The sequence below is a fragment of the Canis lupus genome, chromosome 6 (assembly GCF_003254725.2).
Source record: "Canis lupus dingo isolate Sandy chromosome 6, ASM325472v2, whole genome shotgun sequence".
NCBI classification, from domain to species: Eukaryota; Metazoa; Chordata; class Mammalia; order Carnivora; family Canidae; genus Canis; species Canis lupus.
This window is the reverse complement of record NC_064248.1, coordinates 19,160,825-19,176,163: the sequence shown is the minus strand read 5'-3', so window position 1 is coordinate 19,176,163 and position 15,339 is coordinate 19,160,825. Positions and strand designations below refer to the sequence as shown.

Genomic DNA, 15,339 nt, shown 5'->3' with positions numbered 1-15,339 from the left:
TCAAGATATAGAAAATTTCCATCTCTTGAGAAAGTTCTCTTTCACTTCTTTGCAGTTAATCTTGCCCCACCCAGTCTGCACCCCAGACAGCCAATGATGTCATTTATACCACTAGAGATTAGTTTTTCCTGTTATAGGATTTTATAGGAAAGAAATCATAGATGTAGACTATTTTGTGATCAGCTTAATTCACCCCTGACCAATATTTTAAAACAACCATCAGAATGAATGCTATGTTACAGGGTGAAATATTCCTTTGCTGACCTTTGCTTCAGATACACACACACACACACACACACACGTGTATGTGTATATGATTGTACAGGGCCAAAACAGAAAATGCATTTCTTACCGTGGGCTATAATAAAAAATATTTAAAAGTTTTCTACCTGTCTTGTTATTCTCCCTGGACCCTGTTCTTCCCTGATTTCTTTTTTTTTTTTTTAATGTTTTATCTATTTATTTATTTATTTATTTTATTTATTTGTGATAGCCACACAGAGAGAGAGAGAGAGAGAGAGAGAGAGAGAGGCAGAGACACAGGCAGAGGGAGAAGCAGGCTCCATGCACCGGGAGCCCGACGTGGGATTCGATCTCAGGTCCCCAGGATCGCGCCCTGGGCCAAAGGCAGGCGCCAAACCGCTGTGCCACCCAGGGATCCCCTTCCCTGATTTCATATCAAATACCCAGTGATCAGTCTCAACTGCAAACCTTTACAAATTTTGTTCTTTCCCTTGGGTCACTCTCCCCACCTCATCCTACTCACCCTCAAACTGGAGAACTATTCATCCATCAGATGCCCACTTGGTTGGCCTTTCTCTAGAAAATGTTCTCTGTTTGCATGCTTTCTTCTCAGAACTGGTATAATATTGTACTCTAATTGATTACCTGGTGACTCTTTCCCTCAGCTGACCACAAATTCCCTGGGGTTCAGGCACCATATCTCATTCACCTTTGTAGTCCTTAGTTTCTGGGATGTGATGACTCATAACAGGCATCAATAAATGTTCACTGAATAAATAAATGAATAAACCTTGGGGTTCAGGATGACAGAGTATTAAATAAACCACCCTGATTATTTTCCAAGAACCTTCCCATTCCTGCTTATTTTATTGTCTTGTGTATCTCTGATTTCTTAACCATCATGTTTTTATAACCTCCTTCAACCACCCTAAGACCTAAGCCTTTCAGTTTTCTTCTCTACACACCCAATGCTAATCCTTTCATCATTGTTACTTCCTCCCAGATGTGTTGAGGCAACAACTGTGTTTTTGAGGATGACATAATATCCTTATCTTTGTGGCCTTTGCTCCAGAACCCTCCCGCATCTTGCCAAAGTTATATTAATTCTCTGACTGTGGGTGTGTATGGAGGTGTCTATGGTGTACGTGCCCATGCATGTGGAGAAATGTTCACCAAAATGTCACCAGGGGCTACCTCTGAGATTTCAGGTGATTTTAACTTAATTTTTTAAGCTTTTCTATATGGCTTCAACTTTCTAATTAAGAATTGCATCAATTACCTACTGCTACAGTAATGCTGCCAAAAGCCCTCAGTGGCCTGTAACAGAACCATTTATTGCTCATGTTGCAATGGTTGGCCAGGTGGCTCTGCTGATCTTGGCTGGGCTCTTTCATGTCTGGGCATAGTCTGGCCTGACCTCGGCTTGGCAGTTTGAGGCAACTCTGCTCCACATTATCTCTTACCCTGTGGGTGAACCTAGCTTCAAGGTGTCCTCATGGCAATGGCAGAAATGCAAATAAGGCCAATTATGGAAGTGACTCTCAAGCTTCTGCCTCCCATCACATCTGCTAACATCCCATTGGCCAGAACAAGACATGTGGTAGAGCTTAAAGTAGAGTAGTAAAGCTACTTTCAAGGGATTTGCATCTTTCAAGCAAGATGGCTGTCAGAGCTCCAGCCCCATATCCTCCAAGTGGTTCAGGTGAGACACCTGTGGAAAGGACAGGTGGCTTTCTATTTCAGCAGCCCCAGAGTCTCATTGGCTCCAATGAGTCACATGCCTGTCTCTTACCAATTCACTAAGGGTAAGGGACCACAGTGTTCTGATTGGCCACTCCTGAGTCACTTGTCCATTTTTGGACCAGGGTAGAGTCAATTCTACCTCATTCATATTGACTGAGATCCAGGGAGGGTGGTTCATTGGAGGAATATTAAGGATGCTACAGGAAGTAGCTGACTTAGGTTAGGTAGCCCCAGAAGTTCCTGAGACAGGGACTGGAGCACAATTTACATGTGCAGGAGGCCCAGAAAGCACTGTGAGAGAGTGGGGAGGAAGCAGAGCCAGTGAGGGATCATTCATGAGCAAGTTAATGCTGGGGGACCAGGGCTCCACCTCTCTGGAACCTCTGGGAGACTGCAGAGCATGCCTTTAAGTTGTCCCTGCCACGTGCCTTGAGAAGCAAGGAGACTGAGCAACTCCAATTCCAAATCACCATTGACTGAGACCTGCTCTGTGAGCTCTAACTCTGACACTTCTGCTTGTCCTCTGCACAGGCTAAGCTGTCTCCTGAGTCCAGAGAATGTCCTTGGGCAGAGTTGCTGGTGCCGGCAGCCAGAAGTTGGGCTGGTAAGTGCTAAGAGGGTATGGGTGAGCCACTGACAGCATCCACTGTGGTGGGAAAAAGAGGTCACAGGTTAGGACATTGACACATTTTGGTCTGGGTCCTGCCCTCGAGGCAAGAATCCCAGAGAGGAAATATGGCAGTGGTTAAAGGCACAGGCTGTGGAGTAGGGGAGATACAGGGTGTGATCTGCTTTCTTCACTTGCTAGCTGTGAGACCTTGGGCAAGTTACTTAACCTCTCCAGGCCTCAGTTTCCTCAACTATAGAATGGAATATACAGGGTTGTTCAAAGATTCATTGAGATAATTGATTACATGGCACTGGGCACATGGTAAATTTCCAAGAATTGAGAGCAACAAGGCTGAATTCAGTCTGAAGGAACGGCATTTCCAGAAGCATCTTCAAGTGTCCTGAGACAAGAAGGTAGAAGAACCAGCCAGGGGTAAGCTGAGTTAAAGACATGGGCAGTACTAAAGGACCTGTGGAGGATGTCACCTAGATGAAGAAGCACTGATTGTGCCAGAGTCTATGAGAAGACCCAAGAAGAAAGTCTGGACCCAGAAGGCCACTCCTTTTAAGAAATATACTCTAGGAATGCACACACATGGGCTTGTCTGCTGTTCAAAGGATCTGGTGCTCTACAGCCTTCTTTTTGCAAAACAGCCAGAGGGTAGGAGCAGGGTGCCACCTTGTTGACAGCCTTGCCATGGTGCCATGAAAGGTTTGCCATATGTCCTTCCACTGGAGTCTAACCAGTACCAAGATTTCTTCACCACAGGCTGAGCACCTAGCAGAGCACTATCAGAGTTAAGATTGAAAATCCAACAGACTGGCTTGAGAAAATAACCAAAACATAGATAGGGTACAAGATTTTGCTGGCTTCAGGCCTGGCTGGATCCAGAAGCTCAGACAGTAACATCAGGACCTAATTTCACCCTCTGTTTCTCCACCCCATGACTCCCTTCTGTGGGTTTCCATTTATAGAAAGGACCTCACCTAGTGGTTTTAAGATGGCACCCAACAGCAACGAAGTTAAAATCCACACTGTCTACACTCACATCCAGTGCAAAAGGGTATCCGTGTTCTTGTCCAAACAGCCCATCAAAACCTTGAAGTTCACCCTGATTGGACACTCGCTGAGGGCACTCAGGTCACATGCTTGCCCCTGACCAAGCTTTGTGGACTTGATGGTCAGTGGTACCACGAACACTGAATGACAGAGGCCTGGACCACATGGCCCCATCCTAGGCTGGAGTCCCTTGCATGTATGAGGATGGAAAGTTGAGGATGGGTAGATCCCCAGACACCAAGCACGCTATTGCCTTACAACAAGGCGACAAGTGTGTGTGGGAGAGGAGACAAGCCACTCACATCCACTACAAACATATCCATAGCTCCCACGCCTTTGGCCAAATAGCCGCAGAAGCAGAGCCAAGCCAGCTGATGGGTCTGGGAACACTGAAAACCTCACAGAAAAGCACCCAATGTAGAGCCACATTGTGCCAAGAACTTGTTTCCATGTTCTTTCAGTTTCGGGCTTCAGGCTCTCCCTGGCTACTTCCTGCCAGGAAGTCATGGTTAACTCCCTGAATCTCTCCAGGGCTCAGACCCCTCAACCACCTCACTGTTCATCCATTCATGCATTCATTCATTCAGCTGGCCCTCTGTGGGTGCTTGGAGTACAAGCACAGTGCCTGCCACATAATAGGTGCTCATTTAACATTGGTTCAAGGAATAAATGGACAAGACAAAGTCATAGCCTCCAAATGCTCATCGTCTAATAACAAACAAAAATTATAAACACATCCTCTGTCTGGGGCTCGAGAATTCTCCACTTGAAAAGACATGAGGCCTTTAAGGAAGAGGATGCTTTCCCAGCCTGAGGAAACAAGGAAGCCCACAGCTAGCCCAGGAATAGTGGTGCAAAGCTGACAGGGAAGAAAGACACATTATTAATCACCTATTAGAGGCTGGATATTTTATATTTGCCTTTACACTCTTGGAAAAGATTAGAATTTACTCACAAGGAAATAGAAGGATGCTGCTACTTGCTCTCCCCTCCACTGGGCCCTAACTCTCACTTGAATTATTGTGACAGCCAGCTTCATCTCCCTCAGGTTCACCATCCACACAGCTCCCAGGGAGAGAGGTCATTCCAAAAGCCAACATTGGGCCTCTCATGCCTTGATTTGGAATTCACTGATGCTCCACTCACCCGAGGCTGGTGTTCAAGACCTTTTATAATATGGCCCAAGCTGCATTGCTTACCTCAGCCCAGCTTCCCAGGTTGTACCTGTAGGCCTCTAACCCTTGTTCACACTGCCCATTGTGACTCAGAAGCCATCTTCCCTTCCACCTCCATCAGAATGCTCTTCTGCATTCAACTGCAGTTGTCTCCTCTTCAAAGATGCCCTCAGGACCTCTTTCAGAGACCCCCTCCCCATACGCTGTACTCCCCATGCTTTCTGTTTGCATGGTTTTATCCCTGACCACAGTCTAATTATGTCCAATTTGATCACTATTTCTTGAGCCATCATTGCTATGAGCTACAGATCCACCTCAGGGGAAGATAAACAGGTGTAAGGCTGGGACCCCACCCTACGGGGAGCCCACCATCTATCTGGTGGTAGGGTCTTCTGAGACCTGTGGTCAAGTCACTTTCTATAGGTCAGAAGCCTGTTTCCTTTAACTGAGTGGTTCTAAAGTGGGGGCCACTTTTACTCCCCCTACCCCAACAAGGGGGCATTTATTTGGCAACGTTTGGGGACATTATGATTGTCACAACTGGGAGAATGTTTCTGGAATCCAGTGAGTAGGGGCCAATGATGCTGCTAAACACCCTACAATGCACAGGGCAGACTCCCGTGGCAAGGGGTTATCCAACTCAAAAACGTCATTGGGCCGAGATTGAGAAACTCTGATTTAACCCTTAAGCAATGGGGAGCTATTAATTAAATTAATAGGGATTAATTTAGTTAAGGGATTCTTAACTAAGAGATTCAGAGAGAGAGAGAGAAAGAGAGATTCAACTTTGTGAACTTCGACAGATGAGTCAGCAGTGGCCTGGAAGAAGACATTCTGAGAACAGGGTAGTAATTCAAGACTTCTTCCCTTTCCCCCAGGAAATCGATGAGATAAGTAAGTAAGCAGGAGTCTATTGTTCTTTAACCAGAAACACTATACCTCATGTACATTCCTCCCAGACGGTAAATAATAACCATTCCAACAAGCGAAGTGAGTGTGTAGTATCTGTTATGTTCCTGGGAAAAGCCTCTCTCTTCTGAGAAAATGCATGCTGGCTCAGTACTCACAGCAGTGAGATCTTGAGCAAGTTATCCTTTCTGTTCCTATTTTCTGATCTGTAAAAAGGAGCTAATAATAGTACCCAACTCCTAGAGTTTTTGTAATTAGCATATTAGCCTAAAACAGGGTCTGGTACACAGTGCCACACTAGGATACAAGTATTAGCTCTTAGCTCCTTCCTGTCATTGGCACCAGCACCATTATCATCCCCACTGTCATGTCGACATCAGCATCTCCACCACCATGTCACAACATCCTCCACATACCCAACATCACCATCATCATCACCATCATCACCACCATCACCATCATCACCACCATCATCATTGTCATTACCGTCATTAACACCATCATCACCACCACCATCATCACCACTGCCATCATCATCACCATCGTCGTTCTTTCTCTAAACAGTCTCCTATTTATGGAGACTGCCTTACCTGTGATATGATTGGATATCATTCTGCCCCAAGGGAGATAGCGGAAAGGATCAACTCTCAGCTTCTTTGACACAGCGTGTTGGCTTTGTCCACAGAGCTTGGCTCAGGGTTGTTGGCTATCCCTCTGTCTTCACCTGCCAAAACTGAGGGAGCCACACTAGCACATAGGTTTCAGATGGCTCTAACTCTTGAAATAATCTCACTGGGTCTGTTCTGTTAAACTGCAACAAAACAAAACAACCCCCTCCCTCCAAATCCAAGCAACAGAAGCATAAACAGAGGCTCAAGTTTCTCCCATTAATCGGAGACTGGAGGTTGACCACAGCTGGTGTGATTCATGTGCTCAAAGATGTCAGGGAAATATTTCTTACCTTACAAGAATTCCAGATACTGGCTGTTGCTGGTGTCCAGTTGTTCATAGATGTCAGGGCTCGCACAATGCAGTTGTCTTGGCCTTTTGCCATGGTGACAGAGTTTCTGTGGTCACAGCAGGAAGACCACCTCTATTAGGAATATTAAAATTTTCCCAGAGGCATCCTCACCCCAATCCCTGACCCCCGTGGACTTACATTTGTATTTCATTGGCAGAACTGGATCATTCAGCTACTCCTAGAACAAAGGAGGGGGAATCTGGAATAGGATTGCCATGATTGGCCAAAACAAATCACCATCCATTGCCTCACTCAGCGTACTGCACTGCCCCCAGATAAGGTCTGGGTTCTGTTGGCAAGAAAGAATGTGGGAGGTGAGTATCATGGTTATACAGTAATTCAAGGTATACTATGACTGCATAACAAACTATCCCCAAACTTAGTGGCATTTTTTTTTTTTTTTTTTTTTTTTTTGGCTCATGAATCTGTAATCTGGCAGGGTTCAGTGGGACAGCTTGTCTCTGCTACTTGGTGACAGGTTAAAACACTACCAATGTTTATTTTATGTATGATTTTGTGATTTTGTTGGAGTTCAGTGAGATTGATTCATCTCTGTTCCCTTTGGTGTCAGCTGGTATGACTCTGGAACTACAGGCTGGAGCTGACCATTTGATGGCTCACTCATCTCACATCTAGACCTGGGCTGGAAAGCTCCCAACAGCTGGGGCTTCTTGGGTTTCTCTCTCTGTCTCTACATGGACTGTCCATGTGCTCTCTCCAGTGTAGATGGACTTCTTGCATGTCAGCTCAGGGATCCCAAGGTGTGAGTTGAGAGAAAGAGAGGGAGGGAGAGAGGGAGGGATGGAGGGAAGTAGAGGAGAATGGAAGGAGAGGGAAAGAGAGAGAGAAAGAATTCCAAATGGATGCTGTTTCTCCTTTTTAAGCATAATCTTAGAAGTCACTGCATCATTTCTACTAGATCTTATTCATTAGAAGAGACCTACTGAGGCCAGGTCATATGTAGGAGAGGGGAATTAGACCCCTTCTTTTTGTGAGAGGGTAAATAATTGGACATGTTTCAATGCCACATCTACCTACCAATGACAGAGAGCTAAAAACAGAAACAAAAACACAGCCCCCCCCCAAAAAAATGAAAACAAAGAACAGACCGTAAAGCACTGGATGGAGAATTAAGAGGACAGCTGACAAATTCTTTGAAATGCTTTTTCTCTTCAGATCCTAAAACTTATACCATTTTGCTTTTAGGAGAATCAGAGTGGATTTTGCTCAGAAAAGGAAGTCACTCCTCATTTTAGAGGCAGGGCAACCCTGCTGTGTTTACTCTTTTCACGTAACTCATCAGCTTTGCCATCTCCTAGCTTCCAACCTCCACTGCAAGCAGCTCTTTGCTTGAGGGCTTGTCTCCAAGTGGTTGGAGCCTGGCTCTGCTCCCCTTCCCATCCTCCCTGTCCCACTTCCACCCCCACAGCTCTGAGCCAACCACTGAGAGGAGTAGGTGTATAAATACCCCAGATCTCTCCCCTTTAGTGAGATGACTTTCTGGGCCATGTTCTCCCCTTATCTCCCAGAGTTCTGCAGCAGAGCTGAGACTTAGTTGACCACAGAGATTACCTGCGCAGCGATGCAAACTCTGTTCCCTCTTTCCCTTCCCAGGTGTACTTTCCCATACCTCTTTTGGTTTTCCTGGGACCACTGACCAGGTAAACTGCTTGCATTAGAATCCTAATCTCAGAGTCTGCTTCTGAGGAAAACAAACTAAGACAACTAGGTTTTGTGTGTGTGTGTGTGTGTGTGTGTGTGTGTGTGTTTTTTTTTTTAATTTATGATAGTCACAGAGAGAGAGAGAGAGAGAGAGAGAGAGAGGCAGAGACATAGGCAGAGGGAGAAGCAGGCTCCATGCACGGGGAGCCTGACGTGGGATTCAATCCCGGGTCTCCAGGATCGCGCCCTGGGCCAAAGGCAGGCGCTAAACCGCTGCGCCACCCAGGGATCCTGACAACTAGGTTTAAAACATAGTTGTCTGTCCAAGTCCAAGACACCTGAAGCTCCAAGTCTAAGACAGGACTTGGAATTTCAGCTCTGGCATGGAAAGAGCTTGAAAGTCATCATTGCCATTCCCACAACAAGAGAAAGGCTAAACAAAGTGAAGATTGAGGACTTTTCTTAGACCTTTCAAGGAATGGAGGCCACAGGGCATGGTGCCATCCCAAAATCTGGAGAGACAAGGTGAACACAAAGATTCACAGCTAAGATCAGCTTACTGGATGCAGAAAGCACAAAAACTAATAACTGGTAGGAATAGTTAAGTGATAATTTGTTTTTTTTTTTTAAGATTTTATTTATTTTTTCATGAGAGACACACACAGAGAGAGAGAGAGGCAGAGACACAGGCAGAGGGAGAAGCAGGCTCCATGCAGGGAGCCCGATGTGGGATTCGATCCCAGGACTCCAGGATCACACCCCGGGCTGCTGGCGGTGCTAAACCGCTGCACCATCAGGGCTGCCCTTAAGTGATAATTTGATAAATTGCAGGAGGCTGAGAGTGAACCAGCTTAGGAGATGAAAACTGGGGCCCAGCCTTAAGAGGACCACATAAGTTTTTGTTTTGCTTTGTTTTGTTTTGTTTTTTTTAAAGACTGTATTTATTTATTCATGAGAGACATAGAGAGAGGTAGAGACATAGGTAGAGGGGGAAACAGGCTCTCCGCAAGGAGCCTGATGCGGGACTCCATCCCAAGACCCCGTGATTATGACATGAGCCAGAGGCAGATGCTCAACGACTGAGCCACTTAGGGGTCCCAGGAGGATCCCATACTTTCATAAATTTTACCTCGAGGAGCCTACCACATTCTCACAGTTACTATTAGAGGGGGAAAAAAAATTCCCTCACACATTAGAGTGGGGGGTGGGGGCAAGTAACCATTCTGAAATACGCAGAAAGCATTCTCCATAACAAAGGACTGCCCTTTAAGGGAACTACTTTTCAGAGGCACATCTGAGTTGAGGGAAGGGAAATTAGGTCAATTCTAGACCCAGTTAGCCTTGCTGTGTCTAGTAAAGCAAGAAAAAAAAGTCTAGGAAATGCTTCTGCAGGTCACAGACCAGGAACTCACACCCACTAGAAAACTGAGTTGTTTTTTTTTTTTTTTTTGAGATTATGTATTTATTTATTCATGAGAGACACAGAGAGAGAGGCAGAGACACAGGCAGAGGGAGAAGCAGGCTCCATGCAGGGAGCCCGATGTGGGACTCGATCCCCGGTCTCCAGGATCATGCCCTGGGCCGAAGGCAGGCAATCAACCGCTGAGCCACCCAGGTGTACTGAAAATTGAGATTTAATTATGTTATTACAGATGGCTTCTCCTCTCCAACACCTCACTGCCACATCGACAGGGCTCCGGTATAAAAGTGAAGCACGACTTTGAGAGAACTGAAAGACAGGCATTCTATTTAAGAAGGAATTCTTAGTAAAACCCCAAGACCACAGAGGGTTAAAAAAAAAGAAAAAAAAGAGGAAACTAGAGAAAACTAAAGCCTCTGGCATCTATAGCTACCGCAAATATTAAACACAGCCCAGCTCCTAGACAGATTAACATGAAACCTCACATTGGCAGCCTAATTATCTCAGTTCATATTATGCAACATATCGTGCCTGGCTTTCAAGAAAAATTTACAAGATATGCTAAAAGGCAAGAAAAAACACAGTCTGAAAAGATAAAGCAACCATAGGAACCAAACTCAGTTATGGTTCAAAATTCAAGACTTATCAAACAGGAAGAAATTAAAAGTAACTACCAATTAACATGTTAAAGGACCTCACAGAAAAAGTAGACAACATGCAAGCAGAGAAATTGACACTGTAAGAAAGAATCAGAAAGGAATGTTAGGAAAAAATACATGCTATACTGGATATGAATACTAGCCTTGATGGACACATAAGTTGACTGGACATAGCCCAGTGAGCCTGAGGGTGTTTCAACAGAAATTTTCCAAACTGATATCTAGAGAGAGAAAAGAATAGAAAAAAAGAAAGAGGAACAAAATATTCAAGAACTGTGGGACAATCACAAAAGGTACAGCATATGCATAATGGAAAAACCAGAAGGAGGAGAAAATGAGAAAGGAACAGAAGAAATATTTGAAGTGATAATGGCTGAAAAATTTCCAAATTAATGACAAATACTAAATAACAGATCCAGGAAGCTTAAAGAACACCAAGCAAGATAAATATCAAAGGATCTGTATTTAGGCATATCATATTCAAACTACAGAAAACCAAAGGCAAAGAAAATATCTTGAAAGGAGGAAATGAGGAAGAAAAAAATTCTTATCAATAAAGAAATAGACTTCTTGTCAAAACCAGTCAAGCAAAAGGAGAATGGAGTGAAAAATTTAAGTATTGAAGGAAAAAACCACCAACCTGGAATTCAGCATCTAGTAAAATTATCTCTCAAAAGTGAAGAAGAGGTAAAGACTTTCTCAAACAAACAAAAACCAAGGAAATCTGTTGCCAATAGATGTACCTTCCACGAAATGTTAAAAGAAGTTCTTTGGAGAGAAATAAAATAATGCCAGAAACTCAGATCTACATAAAGAAGAGTGTCAGAGAAGAAATAAATTAAGGAAAATTAAAAATTAAATCGTAAAAAAATCTTAATCGACCTAATAGATAACTATTCAAAGTAATAATAGTATCAGGTGACTATAACATATGGATAAGTGAAATAATTGGCAACAATGTTACAGGGGATTGGAGGAAGGTATTGGGAACACTTTGTTAGAAGGTACCTGTACTACTTGTAACACAATATAGCCTTGTTTGAAAGTGAATTTAGATAAAGTTGTAAATATATATTGCAAATTCTATGACAACCATTAAAGTTTGTAAAAAATAAGTATAATTGATATGATTAAGGGAGGAGAGAAAATGTAATCATATAAAATGTTCAGTGAAGACCAGAGAAAGCAGAAAAGCACTATTTTTTAAGAAACAAGATATAAGTGCAATGAATATGAAACTTATGAAATAAGTTTTCAATATGGTAGATATTAGCCCAGTTATATAGATAAGCACTGTAAATGTGAATGGACTAAATACATCAACTAAAATACAGAGACTGTCAGAGTAGATTAAAAAACAAGATCCAACTGCACTTTGTCCATAAGAAACCAATTTCAAATGGATACATTCACTGAGATGAAAACTAATGGAATAAAGAAAGCTATATCCATGCTAACATTAATCAAAAGAAAGCTGTAGCAATATTAACTTCAGATAAAGCAGACTTCAAAACAAAGAATATCGGCAGGGATAAAATGGGATATTAATAAAAGGGTCCATTCTCCAAAAACACATAACAATCTTTAATGTGAATGCATCTAACAACTGAGTGACAAAATACATAAGGCAAAAACTGATAGATCTGTAAGGAGAAATAGACAAATCCACTATTACTTGGGTAATACTAATACCCATTGGATACTAATAATATTGGAGGTTGGAGACTTCAACCCCTCTTTCAGTAACTGACAGATCTATTAAGCAAAAATCAGTAAGTATTATGGCCAAATCAAACAGCACTATCATCAATTGGATCTAACTGCATTCACAGAATACTTCATTTAACCACAGAAGATTATACTTTCATCTCAAGCTCACATGGAACATTCACCAAGGCAGGCCACATTCTGGACCATAAAACAAACTTCAACAAATTTAAAAGATTAGAAATCATATAAAGTATATACTTAGTCTACAACAGAAGTAACCAGAAATGAGAAACAGAAAGAGAGCATGGCACTGGGTAGCTCTGTTGGTTAATTGTTCAACTCTTGATTTTGCCTCAGGTCATGATCTCAGCATCCTGAGCTTGAGCCCCACATCAGGCTCCATGCTGGGTGTGGAGCCTGCTCAGGATTCTCTCTCTCCCTCTCCCTTTGCTCCCACCCCCCTTAAAACAAGTAGAAAGAGAGCTGGAAAATCCCAAAATATTTGGAGAATACAAGCACATTTCTAAATAACACATAGATCAAAGAAGAAATCACAGGGGAAATTTAAAAAGTATTTTTATTTATTTTATTTATTTTTTAAAAGTATTTTTAAATAAACAAAATAAAAACATAACTTCTCAAAATTTGTGAGGTGTGATAAAAGAAGTGCTTCAAGGGAAATCTATAGCATTGGAAATCTATAGCATATATTAGGGCAGCCTGGGTGGCTCAGCGGTTTAGTGCCGCCTGCAGCCCAGGGTGTGATCCTGGAGACCTGGGATCGAGTCTCGTATCAGGCTCCCTGCATGGAGCATGGAGCCTGCTTCTCCCTCTGCCTCTCTCTCTGTCTGTGTCTCTCATGAATAAGTAGATAAAATCTTAAAAAAAAAAAAAAAGAACGTAGATATTAGAAATCATGAAAACTCTAAAATCAGTGCCCTAAGAGATGGCAAATAAACATATAACAAGATGCTCAACATAATATGTCCTTTAGGGAATTGTAAATTAAAATAACAATGATATATACCATTACACATCTACCAGACTGGCTAAGATCCAAGAATGCTGATGATACCAAGTGCTGGCAAGAATGCAAACATGCAGGAGCTCTCACTGATTGCTGGTGAGAATGTGAAAGGCTACAGACACTTTGGAAGAGTGTTTGAAAGTTTCTTATAAAACGGAATGTTCTCTGACCATATGATCCAGCAATGGGACTCCATCAGTATTTACCCAAAGGAGTTGAAAACATGCCCATGCAAAACTTGCACACAAGTGCTTATGGCAGCTTTATTCCTTTTTAAAAAAATTTTTTTTAAAGATTTTATTTATTTATTCATGAGGGACACACACACACACACACACACACACACACACACACAGAGACAGGCAGAGACACAGGCAGAGGGAGAAGTAGGTTCCATGTAAGGAGCCTGATGCCTGATTCGGATCCCTAACGGTTTTATTTCTAATTGCCCCAAACTGAAAGCAATTGAGGAGCCCTGTAATAAGTGAATCAATAAACTGTGGTATAGGGATCCCTGGGTGGCGCAGCGGTTTGGCGCCTGCCTTTGGCCCAGGGCGTGATCCTGGAGTCCCGGGATCGAGTCCCACATCGGGCTCCCGGTGCACGGAGCCTGCTTCTCCCTGTGCCTGTGTCTCTGCCTCTCTCTCTCTCTCTCTCTCTCTCTCTGTGTGTGCTATCATAAATAAATAAATTAAAAAAAAAAACTGTGGTATATCCAGATGATGGAATTCACTAAAAAAAAAAAAAAAAGAAAGAAAAAAAAAAGAAAGCGCTACGAGCCATAAAAGGACACAGGAATCCTAAAATAATATGGCTAAGTGACAGAAACCAGTCTTAAGGGATCCCTGGGTGGCGCAGCGGTTTGGCGCCTGCCTTTGGCCCAGGGCGCGATCCTGGAGACCCGGGATCGAATCCCACATCGGGCTCCCGGTGCATGGAGCCTGCTTCTCCCTCTGCCTGTGTCTCTGCCTCTCTCTCTCTCTCTGTGACTATCATGAATAAATAAATAAAAATCTTTAAAAAAAAAAAAAAAAAGAAACCAGTCTTAAGAGACTGTCTTGCAGCCTGCAAACACCTATATAACATTCTGAAAAAGGGTAAACTATAGGGACAGTAAAATAGATCAGTGGCTTCCAGGGTTCACTGTTGCTGCGTTGGTGGATACAAATCATTGTGCATTTGTCAAAATGTAATTTTGTCCAAACTATCTCCGAATGAACCATAATGTAAGCAAACTGCAGACTTGAGTTAATCATAATGTATAAATGTGGGTCACTGACTGTAACAAATATACCACATTAAGGCAAGACGTGCCTAATGGGGGAAATCATGCTCAGGGGAGGGGGTGTACGGGAGCTCTCTGTACTACCCATTTTTCTGTAAATCGACACCTGTTGTCAAGCGATTTTATTTTCATTACTTTTTTTTTTTTTAAGTTTGGTTTTTTTTTTTTTTTTTTAATGATAGGCACACAGTGAGAGAGAGAGAGGCAGAGACATAGGCAGAGGGAGAAGCAGGCTCCATGCACCGGGAGCCCGACGCGGGATTCGATCCCAGGTCTCCAGGATCGCGCCCTGGGCCAAAGGCAGGCGCTAAACCGCTGCGCCACCCAGGGATCCCCTCATTACTTTTTTAAAGGCTTAAAACAAATCTGTTATGACGTCATGTGAGCTGAACTTATATGGAAGCACCCTGGGAACCCCCTGGGTTAAGGGGACTGAATTTTTATTATTTGGGGGCCTCCGGGCTCCCTTCCCATGCCTGACACAGAGCAGCCACTGATCAGTTCTGGACAGCATGGGCAGGTAAATTTGAATACTGAAACTGTATTCGAGATGACAGAGTTCACATTTACTGCCTATGGGGCCTCAGGACAATGCCCCGTTCTCCTTAACTTCTATTTTGACATCATTTTGGATTTATAGAAAGATAGCAAGAAGAGCACAGAGAATTCCTGTGTTCCCTTCCCCTGGCTTCTCCAAAGTCTTCTCATTGGACCACATGGCTCTGCCGTTCCCCGTCTCTCTAGTAACTGTCCTCACCCTCAATTTACAACCAAGCAAACAGCCCGAGGGAAAGGTCTCTTTCTGATCTTTTTTTT

The 15,339-nt window shown here is 43.2% G+C and overlaps 2 long non-coding RNA genes across 5 annotated transcripts in view; one reads left to right on the top strand and one right to left on the bottom strand.

The window, feature by feature from the left end:
- Positions 1–6,893, bottom strand: part of LOC112640011 (uncharacterized) — a 20,526-nt gene extending 13,633 nt beyond the window's left edge. Inside the window, exons 1-2 of one of the 3 annotated variants that reach the window (XR_004816927.2) lie at positions 6,701–6,893; positions 6,330–6,472 (exon numbers count right to left, since the gene is read on the bottom strand). This is a non-coding gene — a long non-coding RNA (uncharacterized LOC112640011). Of the gene's footprint in view, positions 1–6,225; positions 6,300–6,329; positions 6,621–6,700 lie in introns of those variants that run through there. The other 2 variants (XR_007411220.1, XR_004816926.2) reach the window with 2 other exon arrangements.
- The window catches only part of LOC118355120 (uncharacterized), a 21,305-nt gene extending 5,966 nt beyond the window's left edge, over positions 1–15,339 (top strand). Inside the window, exons 3-6 of one of the 2 annotated variants that reach the window (XR_007411221.1) lie at positions 1,247–1,451; positions 2,518–2,590; positions 6,918–7,074; positions 14,706–15,339. This is a non-coding gene — a long non-coding RNA (uncharacterized LOC118355120). Of the gene's footprint in view, positions 1–1,246; positions 1,452–2,517; positions 2,591–6,917; positions 7,075–8,374; positions 8,491–14,705 lie in introns of those variants that run through there. The other variant, XR_004816930.2, reaches the window with a different exon arrangement.